Source organism: Piliocolobus tephrosceles, chromosome X (genome assembly GCF_002776525.5).
Source record: "Piliocolobus tephrosceles isolate RC106 chromosome X, ASM277652v3, whole genome shotgun sequence".
NCBI lineage: Eukaryota > Metazoa > Chordata > Mammalia > Primates > Cercopithecidae > Piliocolobus > Piliocolobus tephrosceles.
In genome coordinates, this window is record NC_045455.1 from 77,854,784 (window position 1) to 77,869,021 (window position 14,238).

Genomic DNA, 14,238 nt, shown 5'->3' on the forward strand with positions numbered 1-14,238 from the left:
CTACTATTTGTGTGTGATTAGGTTTTCTTTACATACTTCAACCAAAACAAAATGTCACATCAGATTAAATGCAGAAGCAGATATGACAATCCAGTCGTCTTCTATTAATCCTCATGTTAATAAGATTTCCAAAAAATGAAGCAATGCTAATCTTCTCACTAATTTTTGAAAGAATATTTTAATTAAAATTGTTATTTATGTAATTATATAATGAACTTATTTTAATCTTTAAATCAATAATGTATTTTTAGTAAGTGGGGAGCTACTTTGAAAATATGTAAGTATTGTTTAGGTAAATATTGTTTCTTATCAGAATTTCACTTATTTTTAAAAGCATCTATTGATAATCATATCCCAAATCATTTTTTACTGCAGCGGTTGCCAAATGGTGATATTCTAAGTTCATTATTCTTTCTACATTTATTGCTTATGTTTTATTATAATGTAGAGCAATCCCTTCTCTCCAATTTATTTTACTCATTCATTCATTCATTTCTGTATTTATATCAGTATTGACTCATGGATTCTTATTTCACTCCATGGGTTATGTTTTATTATCATCATTATTTATTTGCTGCTCTAATTGTCCCAAGTTTGGACAGTAAGAGCCCCTTCAAGATGACTCCTCCGCTCTTTTGACATATCCATATATTCTTTGATTCCTTCTTCTCATTGTGATACTGTAAAATGTTCCAGGCCCATCTTACACATTCCCTGCTCTGGAATCACCCATTTTCCCATGGAGTCTTGGTTTTATTTAGTGGAGAACAGTATTTAGAATCCAAGATCGGGGTGCCAAGCATGTTTCTTGCTACTAGGCTTCCAGACCTTCTCAGCAGGAAGAACTAGGAACACACACACACACACACACACGCACGCGCGCGTAGGCCCATATAATCTGCATCTCTGTACCCATTCATCTATACATGTTTAAAAACCAAGAGTTTACAGTTTCCAACTCAATATTTCAGGATTTATTTTCACCTTCCTCATTTCTATATTTATATTTCCCCAAGTAGTAAGAATTCAAGGTCCTGTAATTATCAATATATTCACTTAATTTTTATATCTTTCATATAACCATTTAACCACATGGGTCTTCTCCTCCCCCTCAACCCAAGCTTCAGTTCCTCTGGTTATAGGTTATTCTAACATGATTAAAGTCTGTCTTCCCTAGTATACACTGTCATATTAAAGGGAACAGTAAAATAATTTATTCTTTTGTTCAGAATAATATCCAGGAGTATAATGTATGTTACCTATGCAGGGTCAGCTGTCTAATTTTGCCAGGTCCAGTGCAAAATGGAAATGCAGGACTTCAGCAGGGATAGGGAAGTCAACCTCTCCTTCCTATCAGCTGTCATCCCAACCCACAGCTGACAGGGTGACCCTGCAAGAAATGGCAAACCCCTGCACTGGCATACACTTAGTACCTGGATCAGTTGTGAAAGATACGTTTGCCCCCAGGAAACATGCTGTGGCACTGTCAACCCAGGCACGGGATGACAAGCACCATGCTCCTTCTCTAGATTCTGCAGGGACCTTGACTTTCCCCAAGACCCCTGTTCTGGCCTCCAGCGAGGTGGAGGTCAAGAGGATGCAGGCTGTTTTCGACAGATGTGACCTGGTTACTGCCCTAGATATGGGGTCAGGGGTCAAAGAGTGGGATCAAGAAAGGGAGTCGGGGCATGTCCCAAGGCCACAGAGGATGGGGGTTGGGCTGCCCAGAGCTCCTCCCATGGAGTCACGGAGGTGGCTGGAGGCAGCAGCATGTGTGGGCCGAGGTCCCTAGTCCCTGGCACATGCTCCACTGAGCCGTTGGACCTCACTTACAAAACATAAACTCAAAGATAACACTATTAAACATTTCAAGACAGCGACCGGAGAGTATTCAACTCCAACTGTTCAAGTGCAAGGCCTTCTAAAGTGGGGTCTTGTGCAATCGTACTGGACATGTCCATGAAGTCAGCCCTGTACTTATTATACAGTGACTGTGTTAAGGGGTCTCTTCTTTGCCCAGGCCCCTCGAGACAGAATGGTGGTGGTAGTGTGGTCCATGGGGACTTTAAGAAGGAGTGAGTGGAAACAAAGGGAAGTAGAACCCTGTGGCATGAGCAATGGGGTAGATGGACAAGAGATATTATCATTCAAGAACTCCCTGAGAGAAAATACCAGGTCCTGCTATCATGCGGCAGAACGCAGAGTACCAGGCTTTTTAGTATTTATGGAAATGTGACTGGAATTTAATCAAAGGATGTTCAAACTGAAAAGGTGGCGACACTTGTACCTCAGTCTTTCCCGCTGGTCTATTAGCTCAACAGCAATTGATACCTGCAAAGTTTGTCTTTTGTCTGGGAAATCCCTGCTATGTGCTTGTCACAGGAGAGGCGCTCAACAAACGTCAGCTGAATGAATCAATAGAACCCACATAAGTTCAAACATCACATTCAAGGTAATTCAGTCTAGTTAATATTCTACTTGGTTGAACTCTTAGTATTATGAAAATATTTTTTCTTCCTTGCTAAATTATGGAGCTCAGTAAAATTATGCAGGTTGATCTAGGAAGAGAATCATTATTTTTAGTATTTTTTTTTCTAGGAGGTAATTTCTTCTGAGAACCAAAAATCAAAACAACAAATATGCAAGTCACATTTTAAGACACCCATTAGCTTTTGGGGTGGCCAGGTACACACAAATAAAGTGAATGCTACACTAACAAAATAACCAGGAATCAGCACCCACGGTTATTTAATGTCAAACTATGTGATGCTTTGTGTTAATTTATCCAGGGACAGAAGTCTTTATGGAGAATTTGGTAAGTAACTTTCTCATGCACTATTTGCAGTAATAGAATAGGAGTCCACTGTGAACATGAAGAACCTCTGCTGCAATACTGGGTCCCTGGAGCCTGCACACTGTCCAAAGGTCCTATGTGACAACACTGTCCAAAATGCATCCCTCTCTCTGACTCATTTCTTCATTCTCCACCTTGAGGAGAGTAATGTGGAGATACTAGAAGAGAATGTCAAGAAAATACATTTTTGCATTCCGTCCTTTTTTGCATGTCTTCTTGGACCCCACCTTTGACATAAATAGAAGTGACCAGGACACTTCATTGAGTGCACCTCTCTCAGGCCTTTCTAGACTCAGATAAAGTTGGTCCTAGGAAAAATCCTCTCAGTGATTTCACTAGGTCCTTTCTCTCTCTTTATCCTAACTTGGACATCTAGTGTTTTAATGACTTTCTATTATATCTCATCAAAAGAGGTTTTCAAGGTATAGTGGATAAAGCATTTAACCAGAATTGGAAGGCCTATTCAAGGTCATATTCTATAGCTTACTGGTAATTTATAACCTTAAGAAAATCATATTTTCTGAGTTTCTCTTTCATCATCTTTAAAATTTGTATATTGGTATTGTCTTGTGAATTATATATGTTTACAGTGTAAAATCTTTTCAAACACAAACTATTCAAACATTTTAGAAACATACTGAGTGATCAAGTGGGGATTAGGCTTGAGGAGTTAGCTTTTTCATTTTCATATTAAATTTAACAGAGAATTTAATATGAAAAGGTTGTCTTTCTTATATTTATCTTTTGGGCAAATAATAAACATATCTTGGTAGAATTCAGCAAGTGAAGTGTGTTTATGCAGGTGTACATATTTGATAAGAAGAGTTGTGAAAGGAGACATTGAACAATATGTGTTGCAGCGTTCTGTTCTCATTCTTTAAGCCTCTCTTGCTCTTAAAGTTTCAGACTCTGAGTCATGCATGTCGATTTTTTAAAAATCAACACTTTCATGATGTAACTAAACTACAGTGAGAGAACTGAGGAATTCACAACCACCAGCCAGTACTCTCAGTTCGTCTGTTTTGAACTTGATTGACTCAGCAATTATGCTTTGATGTGGTAAAAAGGATACTGGGCAGCTGGGATAGATGTGAAATAACTAATTTAACAATGAACTGAATATGAAAATTTCTGTCCTCCCTAGCGCTTGCCTATACTGATTATGTCTGAGGCTTTTCTGTCGTGAGTCTTAAAACCAAAACATTCTTTAATACCTATATGAATATCAAAAGGCTGATGAAAGACCTAAATACAATAGTAATATCATAAAATATTACATTTGTCTAAATGATGATATGGTATGTAAATAACCTGTTTCAAATTGAGAAAAAATGTCAGGGCAGATTATTTGAACTATTTAAAAGTGTGGAACAATACTTGATTAAAAAACACATCACAAGAAAATCTTGTAATTTCCTGATTGATGTTCCATAAAATCGCCTAAGTTTGTGTCTCTTGAAATAGTTATGAAGTTGTGGAAAGACGTTTCTACTCCCATTAGAGAAAAAGTCAACCTTAAACTTTAAATTAAATGCTAAATTATCATCGATTTACCAGCTATACCTAACCCAATGAAGTAGTCTATTATCTATGTGCGTGCAAAAACATTTACATTGCTTTAAAGACATTTTAATTTCTCTAATAGCTCAAGGAAGAGGTTTAGAAGGTAGTACTTGGAATTAATTGATTTGCTCAAGGTATTTGTCAGCAAAGAAGATAGCACACTTAAAGGGGGATAATTAAGGATAGTTTAATAAAGAAACCATTTACAAAGGCGTGAGCTTGGCTAAGGAAACCAGCAAAGGAAGGCACACCACAGGACTAGCAATAGCAGGAAGCTCTTTCCATCTTAGATCTGAAGAGGAATGGATATTAGAACCCGGAAAGAAATGCTGCCATTGCTTTAGAAGTAGCGGTGGTCATAGCAGGAGGATGCCAAAACGGTGATTCAACCTTTGATAGAATGACACACCGTTGCCAACCTGTAGCCTGCCAAGGGTTAGCCAGGGAATAAATACTCTGATCCCATTCTCCTTCCACATGTAGATCTGCTGCTATTCCTTTCCATAGGCCAAATCCAATGGAGGTCAGAGGGAGCCTGTGCAGTTCAAGTTTTCCTTCCCAGGTCGCAGAGCGAGTTGGAGAAAAATAGAGTGTGAATATGGAGGGAAAATAGAAAATCTCTTGCACGCTCAACATTCATTTTGTCAAAAATGTTTTACCTTACAACAAATTTAAATCGTCCCTGAGGCATACTCCCCTTCAAGAAAAATATACTCACTCACGACTGAAGACACTTAACTTCCATTCTTCATGCTGAATATTTCAGCTGCATTTATTGTTTTCCTACATGAGGCATAGGTAATGCTGGACTTGCTCCAAGTTTTCTAAGACGATTTCTTGAAACAGTTTTAAGAAAAGTTGTCACTATCACACACTTGATGACATTTCATAGCATAAAATACACCTATGAATTTCCTAGGGATTCATTTTTTCTATTATTTTTTCAAAAGACTGCGTTCACTAGCTTACACATATATTACACTGGGGTGTGGATTATTTTTGTGGGGACTGAGAGATGCTCTGGTTTTGCAGAATGATAGTTGACTTAGGCCAGGTGTGGTGGCTCACGCCTGTAATCCCAGCACTTTGGGAAGCCGAGGCGGGTGGATCATGAGATCAGTTGATCAAGACCATCCGGGCTAACATGGTGGAACCCCATCTCCACTGAAAATACAAAAAAAAAAAAAAAAAAAAAATTAGCTAGGTGTGGTGGCTGGCGCCTGTAGTCCCAGCTACTTGGGAGGCTGAGACACTATAATGGTGTGAACCCAGGAGGTGGAGCTTGCAGTGAGTCGAGATCACGCCACTGCACTCCAGCCTGGGAGACACAGCAAGACTCCATCTAGAAAAAAAAAAAAAGAGAGAATGATAGTTGACTTATAAACATGTGTACATTAAATCATGCATTTGTTTAGATGAGTTTAAAGGGTTAATTGCCTTTGAGAATTTGCTGTTGTTTTCACTTGTTGAAAACAATTTTGTGAATACATTAATTTTAAGGGTATATATAGATGGTATGAACAGAAAAAATTAGCTACCGACTAGTGAATTTGTAGGTGAAAACATCTTAGATAGGTGCTCTAAAATGAGGAAATGGACGTGATGAATTACTTGAACATGTAAAGAGAAAACACACTATGGCATTCCACTCAATAAATTCCAGTATAGTTTATTAGATGTATTTCCATCTATTCTGTCTGAATCCATTTAAATCTTTTAGATTGCTTTGTAACTAATACACAGCAGTGACAAAAAAGAAGCTCATTTCCCCTTTTCATACACACCGAAGTTCACTGCCATTTTCTCCTTGGTCCTTGAGGAGTGACTAACAGCAGTAATTGTTTTCCTTTTTTGCTATCTGAGAATGTGTTTTTGTTTTCCTTTAAACTCTGATGCGGAAATCACTGCTTCTGTGCACTTGTGGATGTGCTAGCAATAAATATAATTTGACAAAATGCTGAACTGAAAATTAACTAGAAAATAACACATGAAGTCATTTGTATTAAGTGTGAATTAGGTAAGAACGAAAACTGCAATGACGGATTTTGTGTATTATTATTATTATTATTATTATTTGAGATGGAGTCTCTCTCTCTCACCCAAGCAGGAGTGCAGTGACATGATCTCGGCTCACTGCAACCTCTGCCTCCTGGGTTCAAGGAATTCTCGCCTCAGCCTCCCGAGGAGCTGGGATTACAGGCACCCATCACCATGCTTGACTAATTTTTGTATTTTTAGTAGAGATGGGGGTTTCACTATTTTGGCCAGGCTCCCAACTTTGAACTCCCATGTCAAAGTCCCAGTTGGTCTAGCATGCTAATTACATCTTGGCCTTCTGAAAATTGCTATTGGTCACTGGCAGGGAGAATGGGCTCTATGTGCACTTGACGGGCTACTGTTACTATAGCCACCTGTTTCTGCAAAGCTTCTGCCATTGCCTCCTTAGACTACCTAGAGCTCCATTTTCAACCTAACTAAGCGTGTCTATGACTGTAACACTGATAGGTCATTTTATTTTATACCTGTTAATTCTTGTAGAGTAGCAAGTTCCATTCAACTTCTAAAATGCTTCCTGAATCTGTTTATTCTATTCCTCACATAGCCAGCTCCTCCCATTTGTCCTATAACTGCTCCCTTTTTCTTCAAATCTCTTCCCTTGCCCTCTAATTTATCCTCCTACTTCTACCAGTATTATCTTTCCAAAATGTAGCTTGGGGTTTTTCAGCATCTCCCTGTTTTCAAATACCTACTATGGGATGATGTCCAAATGTCTTGATATGACAAAGTAACCTAAAATAAATTAGAGGTACAGAGAGGTGATGTGTTAGTAATATACAAGGATGCCTAGAATAGTAATGTTAAACTGCAGCTTGATTTATTTGATATTATAGATATTACTAATCCAAAAGAAGATAAAATGATGGTCTTGAAATAAATTGTTTATCTTGGGCAATAAAAAATAACTAACTATGAGTGTTGAACTGTAAGTTATATTCATGGATTATTCCTACCTCAGTACTTTGTGTAGTATGGTTAGTTTTTAAAATATTTATCTTGAGGGGAAGTACACACAACAAACTTAAGGACTTGGTTTTCAGGAGAAAAACTGAACAAATAATACAATGTAACTCATGAGTTTATAATACATGCATTTTTAATAGATAAATAATTTAAGCAAGTTACATGTTTTAAATACCATTTCAGTTAGAAATTGTAATTAGGTAGTTGAGAGGAGTTTTTATACCTTTGGAAAGTGCTTCGACAACTTTATACAACCCACACTCCAACTCTGGCTGTGAAATTTTTGCTCAGTTTGAATTCTCCATCCTTAGAACAAGTAATTATGATAAAATGAAAAAAGAAAACCCTGCACCCCATCATGTTCTTAGCAAAACTACATAGCATAAACTCATGCTACAGGGTTCCAAATAGTCCAAGCTATTTTAGAACAACAGTGTCTATTTTTCATTTTGAATTACTGCAATTTCAGTAGCAGCTGTTGCACTGAAAATTATAATGGTCAACATTTAATCAACACAGTGTTTTTTTCCTTTCATCAATCAATCATTTGCTTCAGTTAGCAGAAAAATCTCAAACTTTTCGTTCCTAGTTATACTTTAAAAGCTTCATTATAATCTGGCCCAACCTGCTGATCTCCCATTATTTCCCACTACTTCCTAACATGCAATCTGGGCTCTGTTTCAACAGTTTCCTAACTAACACACCAGCCTCCCTATTCCTCCCGTTACTTCACACTTCTAAAAAACCATCTGTTTTTCCCCTACTCTGTACAAACACTGTCTTTTTTGATATCAAGAGCTAGTCTCACCTTCTCAAGAAAGTTATCTTTGCTTATGTTCATGTAGCTTTATATGATTTCCCCATCACTAGACCTGCATAAACCTCTGAATTTCATCTCTTAATTGTATGGTACTTATCTTGTTGCCCCACTTTGATTACAAATTTAATGAAGCAAAAATCAGATTTCAAATTTTTCTGGTTCCTTTGCAAAATATAACAGTGTTTCTATACAAGAAATATCTTGGTATGTCCTTGTGTGCTAATAGAGCAACATTCATTGCTCTTTCTTCTGAGTTTCTGTAATATTTTACATTAACAGCATCTTATTCTCAGAGTCAAGCCCTTGAACAAAGATACTTGCATATGTCTCAGCCTTCTGTATGCAACTTGAGTTTTCTCAGTCATTGTCATCATTCTTTAGGTATCTACTCTGTATTATGCAGTGTGCTAAAGCCACTGGAGAAAACAAAATGTGTAAACTTCTGCCATTAAGGAACTCATGGTCTAGTGACCTTCTGGGGACCTAAGACCTTCACATGAGGTGGGATTGGGGCTGCAGCCATCTCAGGGAATTCATAGAGGAGATCCACTGATCTTGCTCAGCATGGGAAGGACAGAATGGTTGATCTGGGTATTAAAACATGAGCAAGCCTTTGCCAGTGGAAGAGGCACTCTGGGTAAGCCTATTTAAGTAGCAGTAGCAGCTCATGAAAACTCACATATATAAAAGAAACAAAGCATGGTGTGTTTAGGGAACAACAAGCAGTGGGATGAGAAGACAGGGTAGTAGTGAAAGAAAAAGTTGAAGAGGTGGGTTGAGACTGGGCACAATGGCTCAAGCCTATAATCCCAGCATTTTGGGAGGGTGAAGCTCAAGAAACACTTGATCCCAGGAGTTTGAGACCAACCTGGGCAACATAGGGAGACCCTGTCTCTAGAGAAAATTAAAAAAAAAAAATTATCCAGGCATGGCGGCACAGGCCTGTAGTCCTAGCTACTCGAAAGGCCGAGGCAGGAGGATGCTTGAATCCAGGAGTTCGAGATTACAGTGAGCTATTATTGCATCACTAATACTCAGCCTGAGAAACAGAATGAGACCCTGTCAAAAAAAAGAAGGAAGGAGGGAGGGACGGAAGGAAGGAAGGAAGGAAGGAAGGAGGGAGGGAGGGAGGGAAGGAAGGAAGGAAGGAAGGAAGGAAGGAAGGAAGGAAGCAAGCAAGCAGGGTGGGGTAGAATCAGAAATGTTGATCACTGATGAGGATATTCTGATCAAGGCATTCTCCAATTTGGCTATATATTATTGCTTGGAAAACTAAAAATTATATATAGACCTAGGATTACAACTCAGACCTGGCAGGTGATCAGAATCATCAAGGGTAGAACAAAGAGTAAATGGCACCATAGTATCATAACATTTTTCAAGAGATTGATAGACATTTAAATGACTCTTTTCCTTCTTCTTAGTATTTTGGTGTTGAGCAATTTTAATTTCCAATGCCCTTACCCAATTCCCTTCTTAAAATGTCATCTTTATGCATCTATTTATAATACATCTATATAATGTAAAATATATGATGATGATACATGTTTTTGAGCCCTTGATACATGATACTTTACAAATATTACCTGTTTCCATGCAGTCCCTCTAAAATCATACCAATGATGATTAATGGAGCCCTGAGAGGTTAATTAACCTGAGCTAGGATATGAATCCAACCACCCTGACTGAATAGCCCTGGTGGTAAACCACTATTACATACAGCCACCCTGCCAAGTGCAGAGCAGGTGTTGTCACCACTCCAGGCCGTGGACAGATGTTCCAAGTTGTAACCACATGTAGGGTATTCAAGCCTAGGGAGGTCATCTGAAATAACACAAAGGGAGAGGGACAAAAAGTAAAGACACACACAAAAAAGAAGTTGCTTTTAGCTCTATGTACTCTTCCATTTGGATAAGCAACTCCTAACCATTTCTTTGTGCTGAATCTGATAGAAAGCTGAGTACACATAAAAAAATCCCTGTCTCAGAATGGGAGACTTTGACACCAGATAGGGAATCTCCAAGTCAGGTGCTAGCTAGGGGTGCTGCAGAATTCAGCCTCAGGATTTTCTGAGCAGGTTTTCACTGAGGGTTTGTCAATACAATGTTTGCTGATTCAACTTGTATGGGAGCACTTCATGTTTGAGAATATTTCTATATCACATCTCTATGTCACCACTTACAACTATGAAATATTTCCCTTTGCTAATCAAGAGGTGTCCATTTATGGAATGGCCAGATACAGCCATTTCTAAAAGCAAATGCATTTCTATTATATTTTTGTTTCTTATAGTTTCTTTTTGCTCATTATTTGACTATCAAATATTATTCATTATATATAGTACTTTAATTTGTTGATGTGGGTGAGAAAAGTTAAAACATTGCTTGCGAAACAGATGATTGGATTTATCACTAGAATTTGAAGTTCAGAAAGAGGGATGAGTCAGCATTTTTCTTTGGTTGTTTATTTTTTAAGATAATGCATGCAATGGTTATAAGTAAATTCAGTTTACTTATAAATGGGTATTTTAAAAATATTTTAGAATTTTGGCTCAGATACGTAAATGGTTGAGGAAAAGCATTTTTACTTTGAAATGTTCTAAAATTAACATTCTGATATGCTGTTTCAAATGAATTACTAAAATAAATATAAAATTTGTAAAGTGTATTTTAATGTGTTATTAATGTGAAATGATGATAATAGTAGAAAATAAAATTTTACTCCTAACTTACATTTAGTATTTTTATACTAAAATTTACCTTCATATGACCAGTATGAACTACAATCAAATACTCAATATAGTTAACAAATCAGTGATAGGAAACTGGCAATTTTATTCATCCAAGTAGTAGTCTTTAACTTACAGAAATTATAATATAACAAGAGTTGATGACACATTGATTTAATTTATATTTTTCTTTTAATGTATTATGTTAAAATAGAATTTAGTATTTTTGGAAAGAACAGGGTTTACTGGTTTACTGAATGGTCATTACAAACATATTCAGTCTGTGAATTTGAATATCTAAAGAGAATAAAAGACAAAGATCATTAGAAGAAGTTTCTAATTTGATAAACTTGAAGTTAAAAGAGTTTTTTTTTAAATGTAAACAGAATCATTAGAAAGATGCTATTTCTTCTGATTAATATTGCCTCGTTTCTCAGCCTGCCCAGTACTTTTCAATATAGTTGCTTTTCCTCCACAGTAACAAGATGTTTAGCTGGGCACATGGCCGCTCAAAATGAAGACTTCATTCTTGGCCTGCCTTGCAGGAAGATATGGCCATGTGACTGAGATCTGGCCTATGGAATGTGAATAGAAATGTATTGCACCTCCCCTTTTCTTCTTTGTCTGTTCATTTTTTCTAGTTTCTTGGAACTTGGATAAGCTGCGGAAACTCTGTATCATATTATGAGGGGAAAGGCCATAGTCCACTAGAGTCACTGGTATAGAAAGCTGGAAAAAGCCTGTGTCCCCGAGGAATTTTTTGAGCAATGCTATCATGTCACTCCTGGATTGCCTACCTACAAGACATTTTTAAATGTGAGATAAATAAACCTTCATATTTTTAATCAACTATTTTTTTCTTCTTTTACTTGAAGCAGTATTTCATTCTAACTATAACAAATTAAGAACTAAAATTTAGTAAATCTAAGGTATTTCATTGCATCAAAAAACTAATGAAATAATTTAACACTGTAATTATTGAACATAAATAGATAAGCTAACAAAAGGATATGTAGGATGACAAAATGAACTCATCCAGCAGTTTCAAAAATCATTTTAGTCTTTAATTTTTTAAAATTGTACTATGCTATACATAGAATATAATACACATAATTGCACTTATACAATTTTTTAAAATTAGGATGAAATGAGCACCTCTATGACCACTGCTAAAATTAACAAGTATAGAGTACCCACTTTCAGTATATTTAGAGCCTTCTGTGTACTCCTCACTAACACATCCCTCTCCTTGGTCTATATCCCAAATGCAACTGCTTCCCCAGCTTTGTGTTAATCAATCACATATTCTGCAATGTGTTTTTATCTGCAAGTAACATCCGAAAAATTTGCTTAGAATTCGTTGTTTTTAGCATGACATAAATTGAATCATATCAGTGCTTTCATTTTAATATTGAATGAGAAAAAATACAAAATTGACTAATTCAAGTTTGCTATTCCCACAGAATGTTTGGGCACTGCAGACCCACCAAATGTTTGCCCAAGAATGAATGAGTCTTAAGATTCCTTAAGATCCCAGTTGCAATATTCTTCAAGCAATAGTTATTGATTAGTGCAAACAACTCCTCACCTGCACTCTGAATTATAAGGGATTTTGATTTGACCCATTTAGATTGAGCCTATAGATTTGCTGTAAAACATGAGAGTATGCTCTAAAGACGTTTCATCATAGCTCATATATCATTTTTTTCTTTGTCAGAATTGAAGGCAAGGCTGAATGATGATAATCATGTTTATATTTTAATCCAGAAATACTACTTTCTCTGTCTTATGGAACTAGTGGTTTAACATGTTTATTAATGATTTCACCTAAAAGACACTTCAAAACAGAAATTATTGCCATTTGTTTAGTTTTAGTCTTCCAAGATAACGACATACAAGTTCTGCCATAATTTTTTTCTAATTTTTGCACCCATTTGTATCTTTCTTAATTGCCTAATTAAGAGTGGAACACAGGTTTTATAAGTTGAATCATTGCTGAGATACCTTATGTTTACAATATTGTAAGTGTGTGCATATGAATTTCTAATCTGTGTCAGGTCATAATCATTTCAGTTTCAATGAATTAGGAGTGACAGCTGCTTAGGAAACAACTTGTTTCTATTAAAGCTAGCATATTTGTCATTAGAGTAAGCATCTCTTTGGCAGTTTATTTTGTATTGTTAATAATTATCATTATTTTGACTATGGGGCATTTAATTTCCACATTTAACATTTGGTACTGTTATGTAAGTAACTGACTCATAAAATAAAATCCAAACCGTCAACATTTTTGCAATCATAGGCAGTACAAGTAGGCAAATTAGATGAATATAAGACCTAAATTAGTGGGCATGTGAATCATACAGAATTTATTAATAAGAATGCAGGTGAATTACAGCACTTCATTCTATACTGATGCTGAATTAGAGTTCATTCGACTTATTATGGTAGTTAAAAAATATCCTTTCTCTTTTTTATTAAAAATAAGGATATCGACTATTTTATTTATTTTAATGATGTATATGCCTAGGAGTAAGAAAATATGTATAAAATATGGTACACATGGTGATGACTGAGGGCGGAAACACGATTATCATTGGCTGCAACATATCCATTGTAGTCCCAGCAATCTTGATCTGACATATTATAAGCCTCAAATGGCTACAAGTTACAAACCGCTTAGTTTGGGTTATTATAGTGAGTCATCAGCCACAGACAATCAGATGTCCCCTTTTCTGTATAGATCCCTAATATTCTAAAGGTCTGAAAGCTTCTATGCAGCATTCGTTATCCTTCCCACATTTGAATGAAATAAATTGATCACAGAAATATCCTGTGATGTACCCTAAGAGAAAGAGTCCTCCTATCACACACCCTGGGTTTGAACCCAAACTCTGTCATTTATTTAAAAAAGCTGTGTGATCTTCAGGTCTTTGTTTAAGTTCTTCATGCCTCAGTCTTTCCATCAGCAAAGTGGGAAAAAATAGTCATATTTGCTAGGATTTGCTGTGAGGATGAAATGAGAAAACACATTCTAAGCCCTTAGAAAAAAGCTTAGCACATTATAAGCACTAAAAAAGTCAGGTTTATTATCATCCTAAGTGACATTTATAATTTACTGATAAGTAAATGAGTCTAGAAACATTTTGCTTAAAATACCAAAGAAAATCATGAGCAGATGTGGGTACAAGTGCCCCAGAGTCCATGGTCTTAAATTGGCACCTTCTCTGTCTTATTTCTGATAACAAAATT

The 14,238-nt window shown here is 36.4% G+C and overlaps 1 long non-coding RNA gene across 1 annotated transcript; it reads left to right on the forward strand.

Annotated features, from left to right (window-relative positions):
• Positions 1-2,339: 2,339 nt before the first annotated feature.
• On the forward strand, positions 2,340-13,483 carry LOC111540531. The gene is made up of 2 exons (XR_002731011.2): positions 2,340-2,452; positions 11,465-13,483. It is a non-coding gene; the product is annotated as an uncharacterized LOC111540531 (long non-coding RNA).
• The last annotated feature ends 755 nt before the right edge of the window (positions 13,484-14,238 follow it).